Source organism: Prionailurus bengalensis, chromosome B1 (assembly GCF_016509475.1).
Source record: "Prionailurus bengalensis isolate Pbe53 chromosome B1, Fcat_Pben_1.1_paternal_pri, whole genome shotgun sequence".
NCBI classification, from domain to species: Eukaryota; Metazoa; Chordata; class Mammalia; order Carnivora; family Felidae; genus Prionailurus; species Prionailurus bengalensis.
The window spans coordinates 30841593-30860247 of NC_057344.1; the positions used below are offsets into that span (position 1 = coordinate 30841593).

At 38.0% G+C, this 18655-nt stretch overlaps 1 long non-coding RNA gene across 1 annotated transcript in view; it reads right to left on the reverse strand.

The window, feature by feature from the left end:
* LOC122471932 overlaps nt 1–18655 on the reverse strand; it is a 182407-nt gene that overhangs the window by 145756 nt on the left and 17996 nt on the right. Inside the window, exon 3 of the long non-coding RNA XR_006294312.1 lies at nt 12290–12410. This is a non-coding gene — a long non-coding RNA (uncharacterized LOC122471932). The remainder of the gene's footprint in view (nt 1–12289; nt 12411–18655) is intronic.

Here is an 18655-nt window from a genome sequence, read left to right on the forward strand (position 1 = left end):
TTAAATATAATATATATATGGTATATGCATATACCATATATATGGTAAAAGATGTGTTGGAAAGTGGTGAGAGATAAAGGTAGAGAAACAGGCACCAGGCAGATTATGGTTGGGGTTGTATTCCAAGATGAGAAATGTTAATTTTTATTCTATACCCAAGTATTTTCCAAACTTGGTTAAGAATTAGAGTCATCTGGGCTAACAGACACATGAAAAAAAAATGCTCAACATCACTCATCATCAGAGAAATACAAATTAAAACCACAATGAGATACCACCTTACACCTATCAGAATGGTTGATATTAACAACTCAGGCAACAACAGATGTTGGCGAGGATGCAGAGAAAGAGGATCTCTTTTGCACTGCTGTTGGGAATGCAAACTGGTGCAGCCACTCTGGAAAACAGCATGGAGGTTCCTCAAAAAATTAAAAATAGAATTACCCTATGACCCAGCAACTGCACTATTGGTATTTATCCAAGGGATACAGGTATGCTGTTTCAAAGGGGCACATGTACCCCAATGTTTATAGCAGCACTATCAACAATAGCCAAAGTATGGAAAGAGCCCAAATGTCCATCGATGGATGAATGGATAAAGAAGATGTGGTATATATATGCAATGGAGTATTACTCAGGAATCAAAAAGAATGAAATCTTGCCATTTGCCTCTACGTGGATGGAACTAGAGGGTATTATGCTAAGCGAAATTAGTCAGAGAAAGACAAATATCATATGACTTCACTCATATGAGGACTTTAAGACACAGAACAGATGAACACAAGAGAAGGGAAGCAAAAATAATATAAAAACAGGGAGGGGGACAAAACATAAGAGAGACTCTTAAATATGGAGACCAAACTGAGGGTTGCTGGAGGGGCTGTGGGAGGGGGGGATGGGCTAAATGGGTAAAGGGCAATAAGGAAGATATTTGTTGGGATGAGCACTGGGTGTTATACACAGGAGATGAATCACTAGAATATACTCCTGAAATAATTATTGTACTATATGCTAACTAACTTGGATGTAAATTAAAAAAAAAAAAAAGCATTAATCATCTGAATTCTGGATCCCTGGTAAAAATACAGATTCCAGTCCTCTTCTCATAACCAAACCTAAATCTCTAGAAAAGAGGTCAGGAAATCTGTATTGTAGTTAGTACTGATGTGATTCTACTGATTATGTGTTTGAGGACACTGAGTAAGGCAAAAGAGTATGAGGGTCTGATCCAAGACTACAGGATTAATAGAGGAAATGAGTAAACAAATATATCATATGCTGATTAGGTTGACTTGTCAAAACCCAGTGATCTTTCGAGAACAGTAATGAGAGAGGCATCTAAGTTTCCAATTTGGGTCCCTGGATTAAGTTGTTGTCAAGAAATAGAGTAAAGAATGCCAGAAGAAAAACTGGTTTGGAAGAAAAGATAATAATTTTAGACAAGTTAAATTTGAAGTGCTTGTTGTAAAGCTGGGGGTAAGGTCCATAAGGTATGAGATAAATGGAACTGGATCTTAAGAGAAAAATCTGAGCTTAAGTTATACAATGGGAGAGATCAGTTTTTAAAAGATGTAATGTCATCATCTGTTCAGATTGTCCCAATAATTCATGCTATGAAATCTTGCCATATGGCATGGCTCCAATGGTGTCCTGGCAAATGTATCAACTGGCTTTCAAGGGTGGGGGGGTGGGGAAGCCCTAATTTGTAGCATTTGTCAATTTTTCATGTTGTGAATACCCCTACCATGGAAGTTTTCAAGCTAGCAAACACATCACTGAATATGAGATTGGGAAGGGATGTGCACAATTGGTTCTCATCAGTCAGTAGAAATGGATTTCAGCACACAATTGCATAGTCCCCTTTGCCCCCTCCCCCAGAAATGCACCCTAATGAGTCCTTACTCTAGTAAAAAAAGAAAAAAATTCCATCCTAGCAATAAACAGAATACAGTAAGAAGTCAAGCTCAGTACATTCAAGTAAAGTGATTTCTTCCCAAACATCCCATCTGTTCTTCACAACCCTTCCTAGGTTGCCACACTCTGCTCAGTGCCAGCTGGCACTCCCAAACAGCTGGGTAAAATCATTACTCATTGTCCAGATGTGTCATAATTCAGTCAGATCTGGCTCCTCTCTAACTCTATGGCACCTCCAACCTTCATCAGAGGAATTAGCTTAAGTGATCATTCTAGATCCACTGATTTAGGGCTCAAGTTCCAGGATTGTTGGATTCCAACGGCTAGCTACTGGTTAGGCTTACAACTCCTAGGTTCCCCTCACCTGCCTTATTCACTTTCCCATCACCATTTGGCTGAGAAAGTTCCACCTCATTCATTTCCCTCCTACCAAGCCCTTTGGTAAAGAAGCCTTTGTAATCACTTCCTGAAGGTGGAGGGGGGTAGATTGAGATGAGACAAAAGTTCAATAACTGGCTCTGCTTGTAATTAGTTCATGCTTTATAAAGAGGCTGCAATTCTCTCTGATGTTATCTAGCAGGCAGGCAGAATATGTCTGATGTCGACCAAAATCTCCTATCACAGTATCTCCACACTGCTTGTCTTTAGGACACAGAGAACAGATTATCTTTGCTTGGGTGCTTGTTGTGTGATATACTGTAATTTTCTTTCAGCATTTTAGAGATAGAATTCCTTTTTTTTAAATCTCAGGTGTATCATTTCTTTTAAGACATCAGCTGACAGACTATTGATTCTTTTAAAGCGTCATTTCTTTTGGTAGCTACTTTTAAGGCTTTCTCTTTGTGATTATTTCAGCAGCCTTATTGTGATGCGTCTCTGTGTGGTTTTCTTGGTATTTATCATATGGTGGTTCAAAGTACTTCTTGAATCTATGGCTTGACTTTTTGCATCAGTTTTGGGAATTCTCAGCCATTATCTTTTCAAGTATTGCTTCTTTTTATCCCTTTCTTTTTCTCCTCCTGCACGTGACTCCAGTTATACTTGTGTCAGACTGTTTTACTGTCCCACATATTACTTATGCACTTTTTGTAATTTTCATGGTTTTTTCTCTATGTTTTAGTCTGGATACTTTCCTTCTGACCTTTCTTCCAGTTAATTAACTCACTCTTCAGCCCTCTCTAATCTGATATTAAACTCGTCTATTAAGTCCTTGGCTTCTATTATTGTATTTTGCAATTTTGTAACATCAGTTTATTTTATTTTTTATTAATTCCTGTTATCTGCTGAAATTCTCCACTTTGACATCTATATTCATGAACATCCATATCAGATAATTCTAATAATTATAAGTCTGTTCATATTGTATGCTTTGATTTTAGTCATATCTTGGTTTCCTAAGTAATTTTTTATTGAATGCACATTATTGGTCACATTTTATTGAATGGGCATTATGTCTTAAAAAAACTGTTATCTTCTTCCCAAGAGGATTTATGTTCACTTTGGGCAAAAAGTTAGAGTAGCACCAGCCCATCTTGATCTGATCAGGAATTAAACATACTCAAAGCTGGATTTCAGACGTTGAAAAGTCTTACCTAATTTGGGTTCTCTATTACTCCTAAGATGTAGCCATTTGGGAGCTTTGACTAAAAGCTTAATATGTTTACAAGAGCTCAGAACCCTATATATTGTCTTCCTAGCACTATGAGACTGCAAAAAGTAACTGCTTGGCTTCATAGCCTCTCAGCCTTCGACCTCTCATGAAAAGACAAATACTTTGGTGTGAAAAAGCAATATGGAATATCAGATTCACTATTCTGTGTTTCTCTTCACTCTGGGGTCTTGAGCCATCAAATCCTTATATTGAAACTCCAATATATGTATGTCTCTCTGCCCTATGAAACTGAGGAAAGTTCTAATCAACTTCCTTGCCTTTGGGTACAACTTCCTGAGCTTCATAGCTTTTTCTGCCATGCAGTTTATGAATCAACAAATAAGAGGAATAATGGCACGAAATTTTGGACTTGCCTCAGTATATTCTCTTCTCTCTGAGAAATTAGCCACTCAAGTCCTTGATTTATTAATAGCTCTTCGGTGCCTTCAAATTGATTTTCTGCTCTGCTTTATCCAGGTTTTTTTTATGTTTATTTATTTAATTTGAGAGGGAGAGAACACAAGCAGGGGAGGGGAAGAAAGAGGGGGAGAGAGAGAATCCCATGCAGGCTCTGTGCTGTCAGCTCAGAGCCCAATGTGGGGCTTGAACTCACAAATCGTGAGATCGTGACCTGAGCTAAAATCAAGAGTCTGACACTTAACCGACTGAGCCACCTAGGTGCCCCTTATCCAGGTTTTCTAGTTGTTCTCTGAAGAAGGTTGTTTGGCTATAAGGTAGTTCGTCATAAGCAGAAATCCAAGATAGTGAAAAGTAGCGTGAAAACTTGCTCTTTCACATGAAAGGACTTGCTCTTTCACATGAAATGAGGTATGAGAGTTGAATTAACGATTTGGCCTGAGCTACAAGAAGGACTGTGCTACAGGTTATGGGTTTGGAAAGAGCACATGAGAAGAAGGGTTGGCAGGGGACTATCAGGAGTAAATTTTGAGATGGTAGCTAAAAAAAATTAAGAGTGGATATCCAAGAAGGATTTTGGAGTATGAGTCTGGAGTTCAGAGAAGAGGTACTACAGCCTGGAGATATAGATTTGGAAATCATGAGCATATGGATGGCATTTAAAACCAAGAAAGTAGGTGAGGTCACCAAATGTATGAGTGTTGATAGAAAAGAAAAAAGATCTAAAGAGTAAGTCTGGGGAATACTAACATTTATGTAGGTGTCAGGGAGATGAGAAGAAACCAGCAAAGGAAAATAAGAACTTAAAACAAGAGAGAATAAGAAAACCCAGGTGAGCGAGATGTCCTGGAATCCAAATAGAGAAGCTATTCCAAGGAAAGGATAATAAATAGTATGTCAAATACTACTGAAAAACCAAATCAGATGACTGAAAAGTAACCTTTGGATCAACAACATGAAGTCATTGCTGACATTATGGGAGTCATTGGAAAGGTGGGAGTAAAAGTCTAATTACAATAAAATCAAGATAAAAATGGTGACAACGGGATATTAATTCTTGCTTTCTATTTTATGGGACTTTCCAAAATAATCTCATCTAAAATTCATCTTATTTCTTAGAACAGATTACATGATTCGTGTATTCGCAAGGCACTGATTCTTTAAGCATACCTCCTTCAATGTCATCTTCAATACCTGTTCATGGCTGAAGACATGTTTTGCCCTAAAATAGTTAACAATCACATGTATGATGTAAAGATTTTCTATGGTTTCCAAATTCCCCAAGCTATTATCTGGGCCCTTGGGCAATACTGAACAGTAATGAAAAGAAAGTTACTTCTAGAACATGTACTACAACAAATACTTGTCCCATGAGGCTCTTCAACAGTTGCCTCTGCTTTCTCAATTCTAGATTTGCCCACACACAAATAACTCTTTTGAACTTTGGGGAAAAGATGGAATGTCCTTGAACCTAACAATTCTGACACATGCAACATGCTCTTCCCTTCTTCCTCTAGATAATATTTATTTTCTCAAATAAACAAAAATGAGGAGTGGTAAACTCACTGATTTCTTTTCACGTCCACCCTTCAAATATCCACCACTAAGATAAGACCCTAGAAGACCATGAAAATTTATCCTCCTTCTAAACGTCTGACTCAATATTTTATATATTCAGGGTTCAAGGTTATTCTGGAGATCAGAATGAGAAACTGCCTTCATTCCAACTCTAACAACAAAGATGCCATTTTATGTGATTATTCCCTATCATACTTTCCATTAATTGTCTCCACAATATATGATGTGGTATATTGCTCAGGATATGCTAACCACTGGAACAAACATACCCCAAGTCACTGAATGTTATCAAGTATTTTCTTGCTTAAATAAATTCCAAGGTGGACATTCCTGGTCAGGTGGTTCTCCTGGGCAGCTTTTCTCCAAGCAGCATCTCAGAAACCCAGGCTGCTTCCATCTTGTGGCTTTAAGGTACCCTCAACATCTTTAGTCAACAGATAAAGGGAAAAGAGAAAGGTTTGCACATAGAGTTTTGTGGCCAGTCCTGGAAATAACATGCATCACTTCCACAACATACCATTGCCCAAATACTGGTCACGTGATTTTAAACTAAGTTCAAGGGAAATGGAGAAACACATTTTTTCTTGTGTACTCAAGAAAAGGAAATATGACTGCTGAGCATTTAGTCAGTCTCTACTATAGACTTCCTTCTGGCCATTAAATTCTTATCATACTCTTCCTTTTATCTGCAAAGTACACTCACCCCCTCGCTAATAGGAACAACCCAAAGTCACACTCCATCATTACGTCTAGTTTAGAGTTCAGGATCTCCAGACGATACACAGTCCTTCCAGCAGGACTAGTTATGGCTCCCCATGCTCTGGTAACCTGTGAATTAAAAGATAAGCTTTCTGTCCACCACCACCACACACACATACACACACACACAGCCAATATGCAATGCTGGAACTGAGGCACTGTAACAGTAATAAACACCCCCATTTACAAAAGGAACAAATGGAAAAGCCTAGAAGTCAAGTCCTTTGGGTAGAAAATGTGAAGGACCTGAAATGGTGGTAGGAAAAGATGTTTGGTAAGGTTTTTCTCATGTTTTCTAAGTGGAATATCCCTTCCCTGTCCATCCTCTGTGGCTCTGGCCCCATCCTTTGTGAGCTTCACCTTGTCCATTATTCTCTTCGGCCACATGTGAAGGGGGAGAGAGGGCATGCCATTTGGGAGCACTGGAAGTCAGCCTAAAGTTTATGGAAATGTGGAGCTCCAATGGTTGTTTGAAGTCTGATGCTTTTGAAGTCTTCTGATCAATTTGCTTCCCAGCAGTTGTATGTGCCAGAAACCACCTTCAAAGATTTCCCCTAGACATAATTCTCAAATACATTTTATCTCTCTGCTTTTTGCCACCATTCTGATCTCTCTCAATTTAATAGGCTATCTTGAGACTGTAACTTTTGAATGGAGAATATCCATCCTTAAACTGATCTTTTTTGTGAATCACTTGATTCACCTGAAAATATTTACTGAGCTGCAAGTGTTCAAAATTTGTTTTTTTCTTTTAAATTCCATTTCCCACAGTTCAGATTCTACAAACAGCTGACTTTTCAACTTTGCAGAACTGCATTTCCAGACTCTCTCTATTCCCTTTCATTTATGCTTACAAACTTAGACATTTCTTTTTCAAGCTTTTTCTTGGCCAAACACAGCCAATAAAAACCCCACACCACTAGAGTTATGTTTCTCATTCCTTCTCCTGGAGTTCAATTCCAATAGGCACATGTTCTACCTTCCAAGCATTCATAGGGAAAAGTTTTACAAAATGTCTTACCACTGCATAATAAGATTACCATTTTTCCAGCTGCCAATTTCAGTTTCCTTACTGACCATGGCCAATTGCTAAGCCAATAACATATATTTCAAATTTTTGTTATGAAAGAACACCACTTCAACATATAAACATTTGTATTTGAATAGGTTAACTGCTATAGCAAATGCCCCAAAATCTTACTGGCTTAATGTAATAAAAATATTTTTAAGTCCACTGTGAGTACTCTTGGTTGGGTGGTTCTCTTGAGTGGTTATCCTGCAAACTGATTTAGTAATCAAGTGCTTCTATCTCATGGCTTTGCCATTTTACAAGTTCAAGGTAATCCTGGAATAATCTGGCCAGTAGATTGGGGAGGTAAGAGTAATGTAACTAGAGGATTTATGACCATGCCTAAAAATTATATACATAAATTCTGTACACATTTATTTTTCCAGAACTCTGTCACGTAGCCCCAACACAGCATCCAAGAATTCTGGAAAATAACGTCTTACCCTGTGCCCAGGAAGAGGTAACAGGATTGGTGAGCATGTAGCCAGCTTTGAAGCATATGTAGCTAAAACCACAGATTAGTTCAATATTGGCAAGCAAGGATTATCCAATTCTAAAATATATGGCAGAGACATACAGAAAACTCAGCCCAAACCCTGAAAATGTATTTAATTAATATATTAGCTAAATGCATTGAGAATAGAGGCACATGGGTGGCTCAGTAGGGTAAGCATCTGACTCTTGATTTCGTCTCAGGTCATGATCTTACAGTTATGAGATGGAGCGTGGCACAGAACCTACTTAAGATTCTGTTGCTCTCTCTCCTTCTGCCCTTTCCCCACTCGCTCACATGTGCTCTCTCTCTCCCAAAAAAAGAAAGGAAGAAAGAAAGAAAGGAAGAAAAAAAGAAAGAGAAAAGAAAAGACAAGAAAAAGAAAAGGAAAGGAAAGGAAAGGAAAGGAAAGGAAAGGGAAAAGAAAAGAAAAGAAAAGAAAAGAAAAGAAAAGAAAAGAAAAGAAAAGAAAAAGAAAAGAAATGCATTGAGAATGTACTCTTTTCCAGGAATTCTTCCAATTCTTTTATACTTAATCACTGGTTCTTAAAATAATCCTGTCAGATGGTTGTATTATTATACTCATTGCATAGATGAAGAAACTGAGGCACAAATGGATTAGGCCTCACAGCTAATAAGTGACAGGAGCAGAATTTGACTCAAGCAGCCTGGTTCTAGAGCACAGAATCATCCATTATAATATTCAGCCCTTTCTGATTTATTCATGAACTTCTCAGTTAGTAAGTTTAATACACTATTGACTAATGGCATATTGTCTCTTCTCCTCTCTGACCTAAAGAGCTATTTTCAGCCTTGTCTGTCCATTTGTTTGCACTGATTCTCTAGGACCTAGTCTTTTTTTTTAAGGTCTATTTATTTATTTTTTTAAGTGCAAGGGGTGGGGAGGAAGAGAGAGAGTGGAAGAGGTGTAGAGAGAGAGGGAGATAGAGAATCTGAAGCAGGCTCTGCGCTGTCAGCTCAGAGCCTGATGTGGGGCTCAAACTCATGAACTGTGAGATCATCACCTGAGCTGAAGTGGGACGCTTAACGAACTGAGACACCCAGGTGCCTGTAGGACCTAGTCTTAATGCATTTCTGTATTGTCCTACAACTGTGTTAGTGGAAATTTTGGGAATAGAGGTTATCATCAAGTCTATAGAGTGAAAAAGGAAGAGGATAAAGGGAAAATACAAGCAGCACGTTCATTTACAGGGTAGTAAGGAGAAAAATCCAGCCCACACCTAACATTCATCAGGCCTAGGACAAGAATACAAACAAAGGCCCACATTCCATGTCTAATACTTAAAAGTTATGAATTAAGCCAACACAATGGTAAATGAAACACACTTCATCCTTCTACCTTGAAAAATATATTATCATAACATTCTGGAATGCTAAATTGAATTTAGAATTCTTGGACTCAGAATTCCATGCTAGAATACGGTGCTTTGGAAAGGAGCTGGAGCCTGTGCCCCACCTTCTTTCTTTTCTCACCCTTGGATCTATCCTATACTACAAGAAACTGCTTGAGCACACAGCTGGGTCCCCTAGCATGCACATTTGAGCTTTGTCCATATCACCGTAGCAAATACTCACCCCTGTGTCCATCAAAAGGATGATTCAGGAATAGAAGTCTGGATGGGAAGTCATCCTGTGATAGTTAAATAGAAAACTCCTGGGTCCTGAGTATCCAGACTAGGTAGAGGTGGTAGAGGTGGAACATAGATTCCAAGTGAGCACATCCCCTTGGCCTGAGTGAACCTTCACACTATGGTGAAGGGTATACCATAGAAGGGCCAGAGCAAGACTCTGAAGAGTAGGACTGAAATCCCTGATTTTCCCTCTGACCACAAAAAAGTAATAGGGATTTGATTTATTTTCCTGCTTCTGGCAGAGGCTTGAATTACAAACAATGTTAAAGAAGTTCTTTAGGCATAGGAAAATGATACCAGATGATAACTTAGAACTACACTAAGGAGTGTAGCACCTGGGTGGCTCAATCAGTTAAGCATCCAACTCTTGATTTTGGCTCAGCTCATGATCTGATGGTTTGTGAGTTCAAGCCTCACATCAGGCTCTATGCTGATGGTGCAGAGCCTGCTTGGGATTCTCTCTCTCTCCCTCTCTGTCCCTCCCTTGCCTGTGCGCTCTCTCTCTCTCTCTCTCTCTCTCTCTCTCTCAAAATAAATAAAATAAACATTAAAAAAAGAACTACACAAAGAAATGAATAATACCAGAAATAATAAATATGTGGGAAAATATAAAATATATTTTTCTCATATTTAGTTCCTTAAAATAGAATTGACTATTAAAGATATACAATGAAAACATTAATCTACAAAAAGCTAGAGTGGTTATTTTAATATCAGACAAAGATTTCAAAACAAAAAAATATTTTCAGGAATAAAGAGAAATATTTCATAATACTAAAGGCACTAATTTACCCAGAGGACATAATAATCCTAAACTTAATGCACATACTAACAGAGCTTCAAAATACATAAAACAAAGTTGGCAGGACTGAAAAAGAAAAACAAACAAATTCACAATAATAGAATTGAAAAGGGAAATAAACAAAATCAGTATCACAGTAGCAGTTCGCAATGCTCTTCTATCAATACTGATAAACAAGTGGATGAAAAATTTAAAGGGACTAAAATTACACAAAGTATGTTCTCTGATTATAACAGAATTAAACTAAAAATGACTAGCAAACAGCATTTAGAAAGAATTTTAGCATTAAATGTTTATATTAGAAAAGAATGTGTGTCAAACAGTCTAAGATTCCATTTTTTAAAAACTAGAAAAAGACAGTTCAGTGAAACAGAATAGATGCCAGAAATAAACCCACAAATTTTTGGTCAATTGATTTTTGACAAAGGGCCAAAGTAGTTCAATTTGGAAAGGATAGAATTTTCACCAGATGGAGCTAGAACAATTGGATATATGTGCATCTATATCTATATGTATATCTATATCTATATCTGTATCTATGTCTATATATTTCTATATCTATATCTATGTCTATCTATATCTTTCTATCTACCTATATCTATATCTATATCTATATCTGTATCTATATCTATACCTATATCTATATATCTCATGATCCTCAACTCCCATTGAAATAAACCATACACCTAAATGTTAGACCTAAGACTACAAAACTTCTAGAAGAAAATGTAAGAGAAAATCTTGTATCTAGAATATTTACAAACTCTTACAAATCAATAAAGTAAAGAATACAACCACTTTTTTAAACGGGCAAAAGATTTGAACAGAAACACTGTCAAAGAAGAATGACATGTGCACATAAGAGGGTGCTCAACTTCATTAATCATCAGGGAAATGCTAAGTAAAACCACAAAGAGTTGCCACAACACATTCACTAGATCAAAAAGGCTGAGTACTGGCAAGAAATGTGGGGAGATGGGAGCTCTCATAGATTGCTCACAAACGCAAGATGATATCAACCACTTTGGGAAACTGTTTATCATTTTCTTACAAACATCCACTCACCATATGATTCAAGTATCTTTTTGAAGATATTTACTTACCTACTTTCAGATGTTTACTCCAGAAGAATAAAAAACATGTCCACACAAGGACAAGTGTTTACAGCATTTGTTCATAATAGCTCAAAACTGGAAACAACATAAATGTCCACCGCTTGGCATTTGAATAAAAATAACCTTATGCTACTCAGCTATAGAATATAACAAACAACTGATGGGAAACAATATAGATGAATCTCAAAACCACTATGCTAAGTGAAAGAAGCCAGATACAATCTTTTGCCTAAATACTGTATAGTTTCCATTTATATACAATTTAAAAAGATAAAACTATGACAGAAAGTTTAATTGTTGCCAAGGACCAAGAGAAGGGGGAAAAGATTGATTCCAAAGAGGCACAAGGACATTTTGGGCATGATGGAAATGTTCTATATCATGATCATGGTGGTGGTCACACGTCTCTATATATATTATCAAACCTTATCAAATTGTACTCTGATCATTAATGAATGTTATTGTACATATATTATATCTTAATATAACTGATATTTTAAAATGTGCAGATGAAGCCCAGGGAAAAGATCCCTCTTGCCTAAGGGCCAGCAATGAAAATAGTCTAAGGGCAAGTCTAGGGCAACTGCCTCAAGTCTAAGGGCAGCAGTGAAAATAAAAACTAGTAAAAGAAGCTAAAAATGTATAATTTGTAAGGTGAATAGAGACCCTGATCACTGTGTTCATAAAATCCTAGGAATAACAACAGCCATTACATATCAATAACATCCAACATTGAATGAGGGTTTCTGTTTCGTATTTGTTTTTGAGATGGTCAGTCAAGCAGAGCCACAAGAAGAGACAGAGGAGAGGCTCAGGAAAACAGAGTTTGTAATACTCACGGGTCCTAGAGACAGGAGACAGAGCACACCACCCAGCACCATTATGGAGAAACTCCAGAGTAGTCAGGAGGCAGCAGACAAGAAGTGGAGAGCACTTAGGCCATGGCCTCCATTGGGGTTTCTGCAGGAAAGGTGAAGAATGGTAAATAGTTTAGGACTGGCCAATTTAAATCGTTGTAATGGGCTTGGGGCAATAGGGGTGGTCTCTACTTATCTAGTACCTGGCTCTGGGATAACTAAGGGAGAGGAATATTGCCTCCTGTGTGCAGGGACCAGATGCAGGAGGTGTGGCTCTGGGTTGGTTTATATATCAAGGCCATGCTCTTTACTAGGCCCTCGGTGACCTGTAAGAATTGGTTAGCCCAGGGAGAAGCAGTCTCTCCCCAACCAGGAAGGTTTTATTATTAAGATGTCAAAACAGGATACCATGCAGAAATAAAATACATACATATTTTCTATACCAAGAACACTCTTCAACTTCTTGAATTAACTCTTTTAATCTTGATAACAACCATGATAGTGAGTCAAGTTCTTTAATGAGGGCACGGTCAGCAAGATGAAGACCACAGTGGCCTACGGTTTTGGGCTAATGCAGGTGTCTAGCTACTGGAAGGGTACAGTTGAAGCCAGATTGCTGTCCATTAAGACTGAACTAGGAGTAGTGAAGGAGCAAAAACAAAGACTTTCTAGCAGACAAAGGCTGCTCCTTCAGAGATGTTGGCTATGAAGAAACCCAGTGATACAGAATTGCAATCAAAGAAGATTTGTTTCTTTAGGTTCTGAAGGTACTGAGATCTTTTTAAAAAGAAATTTTAATGTTTATTTTTGAGAGAGAGAGAATGACAGAGCATGAGCAGGGGAGGGACAGAGAGAGAGGGAGACACAGAATCTGAAGCAGGCTCCAGGCTCTGGGTTGTCAGCACAGAGCCCGACATGGGGCTCAAACCCATGAACCGTGAGATCATGACCTAAGCCAAAGTCAGACACTTAACCAACAGAGCCACCCAGGTGCCCCTAGGTTCTGAGATTTTTAACATGTTTATACAATGAGAGAAGGAAGCTGGGAAGATACAGATATTGAAAATATAGGCGGTTTGGGGGATATTTGATGAAAAAGGATACCTTAACCTATTTCTTGATCTGCAAAAAATAGTAAGCATAATCCTAACTGCAAAAATTTTGAAGATTAAATGCAATAAACTATGGCACATTTCACATATATTTCAGCATAAAGCATTGTTCACTAAATGACCATTTTATTTATTCCACCTTTTTTTCTTTTAATATCACACCACTACATGCTCCTTGAAGTTCAAACCAGCTGCAAAATGTAAACTGGCTATAACTTTGCCTCTTCAAGTTTTTCTATGAATCCTTTTAAAAACAGTAGGGGCTGGGGGAGCCAGAGAACTTTCAAGTAAGTTCTTGAGAACCTGATAGGTGTCAATGGCCACATCCAGATGCTGAATAGGAAATGAAGGATGGGAACAAATGCAATGCTTTTTGGGAATAAAGAGAAAGAGAGGAGAAGAAACTGAAATAAGAGAACACCACATTAAGCCCAAGGAAGAGAATTTATTGAGTTTGCTATTGGAAGAGAATAACCGATACTTTCATCTCAGATGATTATAACATTAAACTAAACAGGCAAAATGTTGTAAGCATCCCTGATTGCCTTCCATAAGTGGCATTAGCGATGTAAATCAACAAAGCAGATGAACTAGGTGGGATTAACTGAACTATAAAAATGAGGGTAAGAGTGAATATTGGATTTTTATTTTTAAATTTAAATTACAGTAATAGCCTCAGGGACATATAAAAGCAGTCAGGAAATGTCAAAGATAAAAATGTTAATTAGAACAGGTGGTTTGTTCTTAAAGTAGGCTGCAGTGCTGTCTCTTTCTTGACATTTGGAAACCTGAAATTCTTCTCTACCATTCACCCTTGACTAATATACGCCTTTGTTTAAAGAACAAAATCAGTTAAGGTAATGTTTATTTTTTAGAGTTTAAAGATTATGTCCTCTCTGGGGGTAGGCATCATGGAATCCAGCTCTGTAATTCAACCAAAGGTAAAATCTGTAAAAATATTTGCTTAAAATCCCCTGGAGAATATTCCATAGCCCTCAGAGTAATATGCTGGAAGTCACTTTATTGCTCCCTGTATTAGCTGTATTAGCACTGATGTGAGAAAGGGAGCTAGAGTTGCTAGTATGGGAACGTGTGTCATGAAGCACAGAGAGGGCACATTTCACAGAATGCAGGTCTGTGCATAGGTCCCATGCATAAGCAACATGGACTTACATGCCCCTCGCACATGGAAAGCATGCATACACAGGTGTGTGCGTGTCTGTGTCCAGTGTGTGCATAAGCATGTTTGGAAGATCTAGTGAAAACACAAATTCTAGCTGCACCCATCTCAGTCCCCCTCTCTGTTCAACTTTATTAAGGGGCACCTGGGTGGCTGGGTTGGTTAAGTGTCTGACTTCGGCTCAGGTCATGATCTCACAGCCCATGAGTTCAAGTCTCATGCCGGGCTCTGCGCCCACAGCGCGGAGCCTGGAGCCTGCCTCTGATTCTGTGTCTCCCTCTCTCTCTGCCCCTCCCCCACTCACGCTCTGTCTCTCTCTCAAAAATAAATAAACATTAAAAGAATTTTTTTTTAAAAAAGGTCTAGTGGTGATACCAGGAGTATACATTTTTAACTATCACCTCCAAGTAATTTGTATGCAAGGGGTCTGAGGACCATACTTACAAAAACACTATTATAGAGCAATTTTCAAGTTACTCACAATGAGGAAAAGAATGATATTGTATGAGTACCTTTATCTAAGCTACTAAGCAGAGTAAGGTAACCTAAGTGATCTGATTTCTGGGCCTCTGGGTTCCTTGAGGTGACACAGTCATTCTGTAATTAGAGGTCATGTGAAATAGCCTCTTTCTCTACAGAAGTAATGTGTTGATTTAAATTCACATTCAGAGTAAAAATACCAACACCTGCATAGTTGGCACCTCCTATTTCTCGTGTGCTGGAGATAGATGTAAAGCTATTGAACACAGCCCTCCAAAGGGCTTGGCATCGACGTTTCTTGATCTGTTTCATCACTAGTGACCTTCACCTCCACTACACTTTATTATTCCACTCCCGTGACCACATCCTACACCGTTTAGCTTCACCAAGCATGCTGAAACTCTGAAATCTTCCAATTACATATCCCCACGGTGACCACAAAGCTCTGTCCTTCCACTCTGGGCTTCGCTGGGACCTCTGCTCCATGACTTATTTTTCTTTGCCTCATTAGACTCCTCCTGCCTTCACTTCTTTTCTTTTTCATTTTGGACTTCATCATTTCAAAATCTTTGTTTGACACCAAAGCTATTATCTCTCTAGCTTTCATACTTCAAAAACACAGACCCTCGACCAACCCAACTGAGCATTTTGTCAGTGCTAACACTGGGATATTGGCCTCAGTTAGAGACATTTGAAAAACAATGCCGACAGTGGCTACAATAAGTTCATGATTTATAAATGTCAGCTGGGTTCTCATACTTCTCCAAAAGCCTGCTTTGTTTTCTTAGTGCACACTCTCTCCCATTGTGCACTGTAGCTATTTCCCATCTTTGCCACTCTCTTCAAACTTCTTGACCCCTCACTCTCAGGGTGACTATTCACCTCCTATTTCATAGAGAAAATAGAACACACCAGACAAGAACCACTAAACTTTCTATTCCCAAACAACACATATGCCTACACCTGGTCCTGTTTTAAAAGGATTAAATATCCCTTTTTCTGTCCCCAGAGAATCCATCATTGTGTTCTATATGCCTTTTACTTCCATTATTTTGCAAAGTATTATCTGTGAAACACCAGCATTATTATCATCTTGGGGGCTTGACAAGATGCAGGAGCCTCCATCTAGACCTTGGCATCAGCATCTCTAGATTTGGCATCAAAGAATTACGCATTTTTTTAATTTTTAGGTGATGTCTCTCTCAAATAGGTGAATGACTGACCTCTAGCCTCATCAGAGACCTACAATATTTATTTCCCCTCATCCCTAGGTCTTCAGTATCTCCCATCAGTACTGAAATTGGCATAGTTCTCTCATAAATTTTGGCTGCCTGCCTTCCCCCAAGCACTGGGACTCTTATTTTTCTCTTCTGTTTCACAGACATGTTTCTTCAAACATTTGCTTACTTTCCACAGTTTCTAAACTAACATTCTCTTTTCAATCAGCTGCCCCCACTACCAACCAACATTCCTATCTACTTGAACTATGTTGAAAGTCACTAATCACCATATTGCTGAATCCAGGAAGTGTGTTTCTGTCCCTATCTTACTTGAGCTGTTGGTAGCATTTGGTTCAAAGGACTGCCTTCCCTGGACTTCCCTGACATGCTCTGCCCATCTCTTAAATTAGAGTGATACACACACACACACACACACACACACACACACACACATATTTCTGGGGAAATTCCATCCATTTCTATTGTCTCTAAATGTCATATATAATCTGATGAACATAAAATCTTTATTCTAAGTCATATTTCTCTCTTGAGCTGCAATTCTACGATTTCTACCTCACTCCCACACATTCACCAAATCTATTCCTGTTCTGTTCTCTACCTGAATCACACCTGAGTATCACTTTTGACTCCTATTCCTCCATCACCTCCACATCTGATGAATCACCAAGTCCTATTTATTCTATCTCCTAATCTTTCTCAGGTCTATTCATTTGTTCCCCTACATCTCACCCTGCTCTTCTCTTCCCTTCCCTTCCTGAATAATCAGTACAAAAGCCATTAGGTGGGGCCAAGGAAGGTATGCAACAACATCAACATGTGGGTGGGCGGGCATGGAAGAAAGCTGCAGTGGCCCAGGGTGCCAGAGAAGGAGTGAGATGAAAACAACAGGGAGCTTCCAGCATGGAAAGAGAGAAAACTAGATTGAATCCCTGACATGTTGGATTAGGAACTGGAGGTACACAGGTGTGGATTTAGGATTTTTAATATATACAGATACATGAAGAAATAAATATGAATGTAATACACACACATATAGGCATGTGTTTATGTCTAAACTTTAGTACTATTGACTATGAGGATCTTGGGGCATGATGTAGATGGTTATATCATGGTCATGTAGAAAAATGTCTTTGTTTGTAGTAAATATACCCTAAAGTGTTCAAGGATGGTGGAACATTAAATAAGCAACTTATTCTCAAATAGTTAAGGAGAGAAAAAATCATTTGTACTATATTTGGAACTTTTCTGTAAGCTTAAGATTGCTTCTAGATAAAAATAAAGCAAATTAAAACAATAAAAATAAAGCAAATTAAAACAACAATGAGATGATGCTACACACCTACTACAATGTCTAAAATCTAGAGGATCATACATTTCAAAAAACCTATCCTTTTTATGTTAGTAATTAATAGATCTAACAGACAGAAAATCAATAACGATACAGTTGAACTGAATAGCAACACTGATCAACTAAATCTGACATTTTTTAAATACTTCACAAACAACAACAGGATACACATTCTTCTCACGTTTGCATGGAGCATTTGCCAAGGTAGACCACATAGTGGGCTATAAAAATACACCTTAACAAATCTAAAAGAACAGATACCATACAAATTGTGCACTCAGACCACAGTGGAATTAAACTAGAAATCAATGACAGGAAGACAACTGGAAAACCCAAAATATTTGGGAATTAAACAACATGGCTTTAAGTAACACATAGGTCAAAGAAAAAGCTTCAGGAACAATCTTAAATTTTTTTTTAACTAGTTGAAAATGAAAGTAAAATGTCAAAATCTGTGGAATGCAGCAAAAGTAGTGCTTAGAGGACAGTGTATAGCATTTAATGCATATGGTGGAAAGGAAAACAAATCCAAATTCAATAATCTAAGCTTCTGTGTGGGAAACTAGAACAAGAAGAGCATATTAAATCCAAATGAAATAGAAGAAGAGAAATAATAAAAATAGAGCAAACACCAATGAGGTTGAAAGCAAAAAATTAACAGAGAAAATCAATGAAATCAAAAGCTATGTCTTTGAAAAGATCAACAAAATGGATAAATTTCTAATGAGACTAACAATGAATAAAAGATAGAAGACACAAGTTACTATTATTAAAAATGAAAAGGGGGCCATCACTACAGATCCCATGGGCATTAGAAGGATAATAAAAGAGGTACTTGGCTGGCTCAGTCCATGGAGCATGCAACTCTTGATTTCAGGATCATGAATTTGAGCCCCATGTTGGGCATAGAGCTTACTTTAAAATAAGAAAAGGGGGGGGGTGTGTCACGTGTGTGGCTTAGTCGGTTAAGTGGATGACTCTTGATTT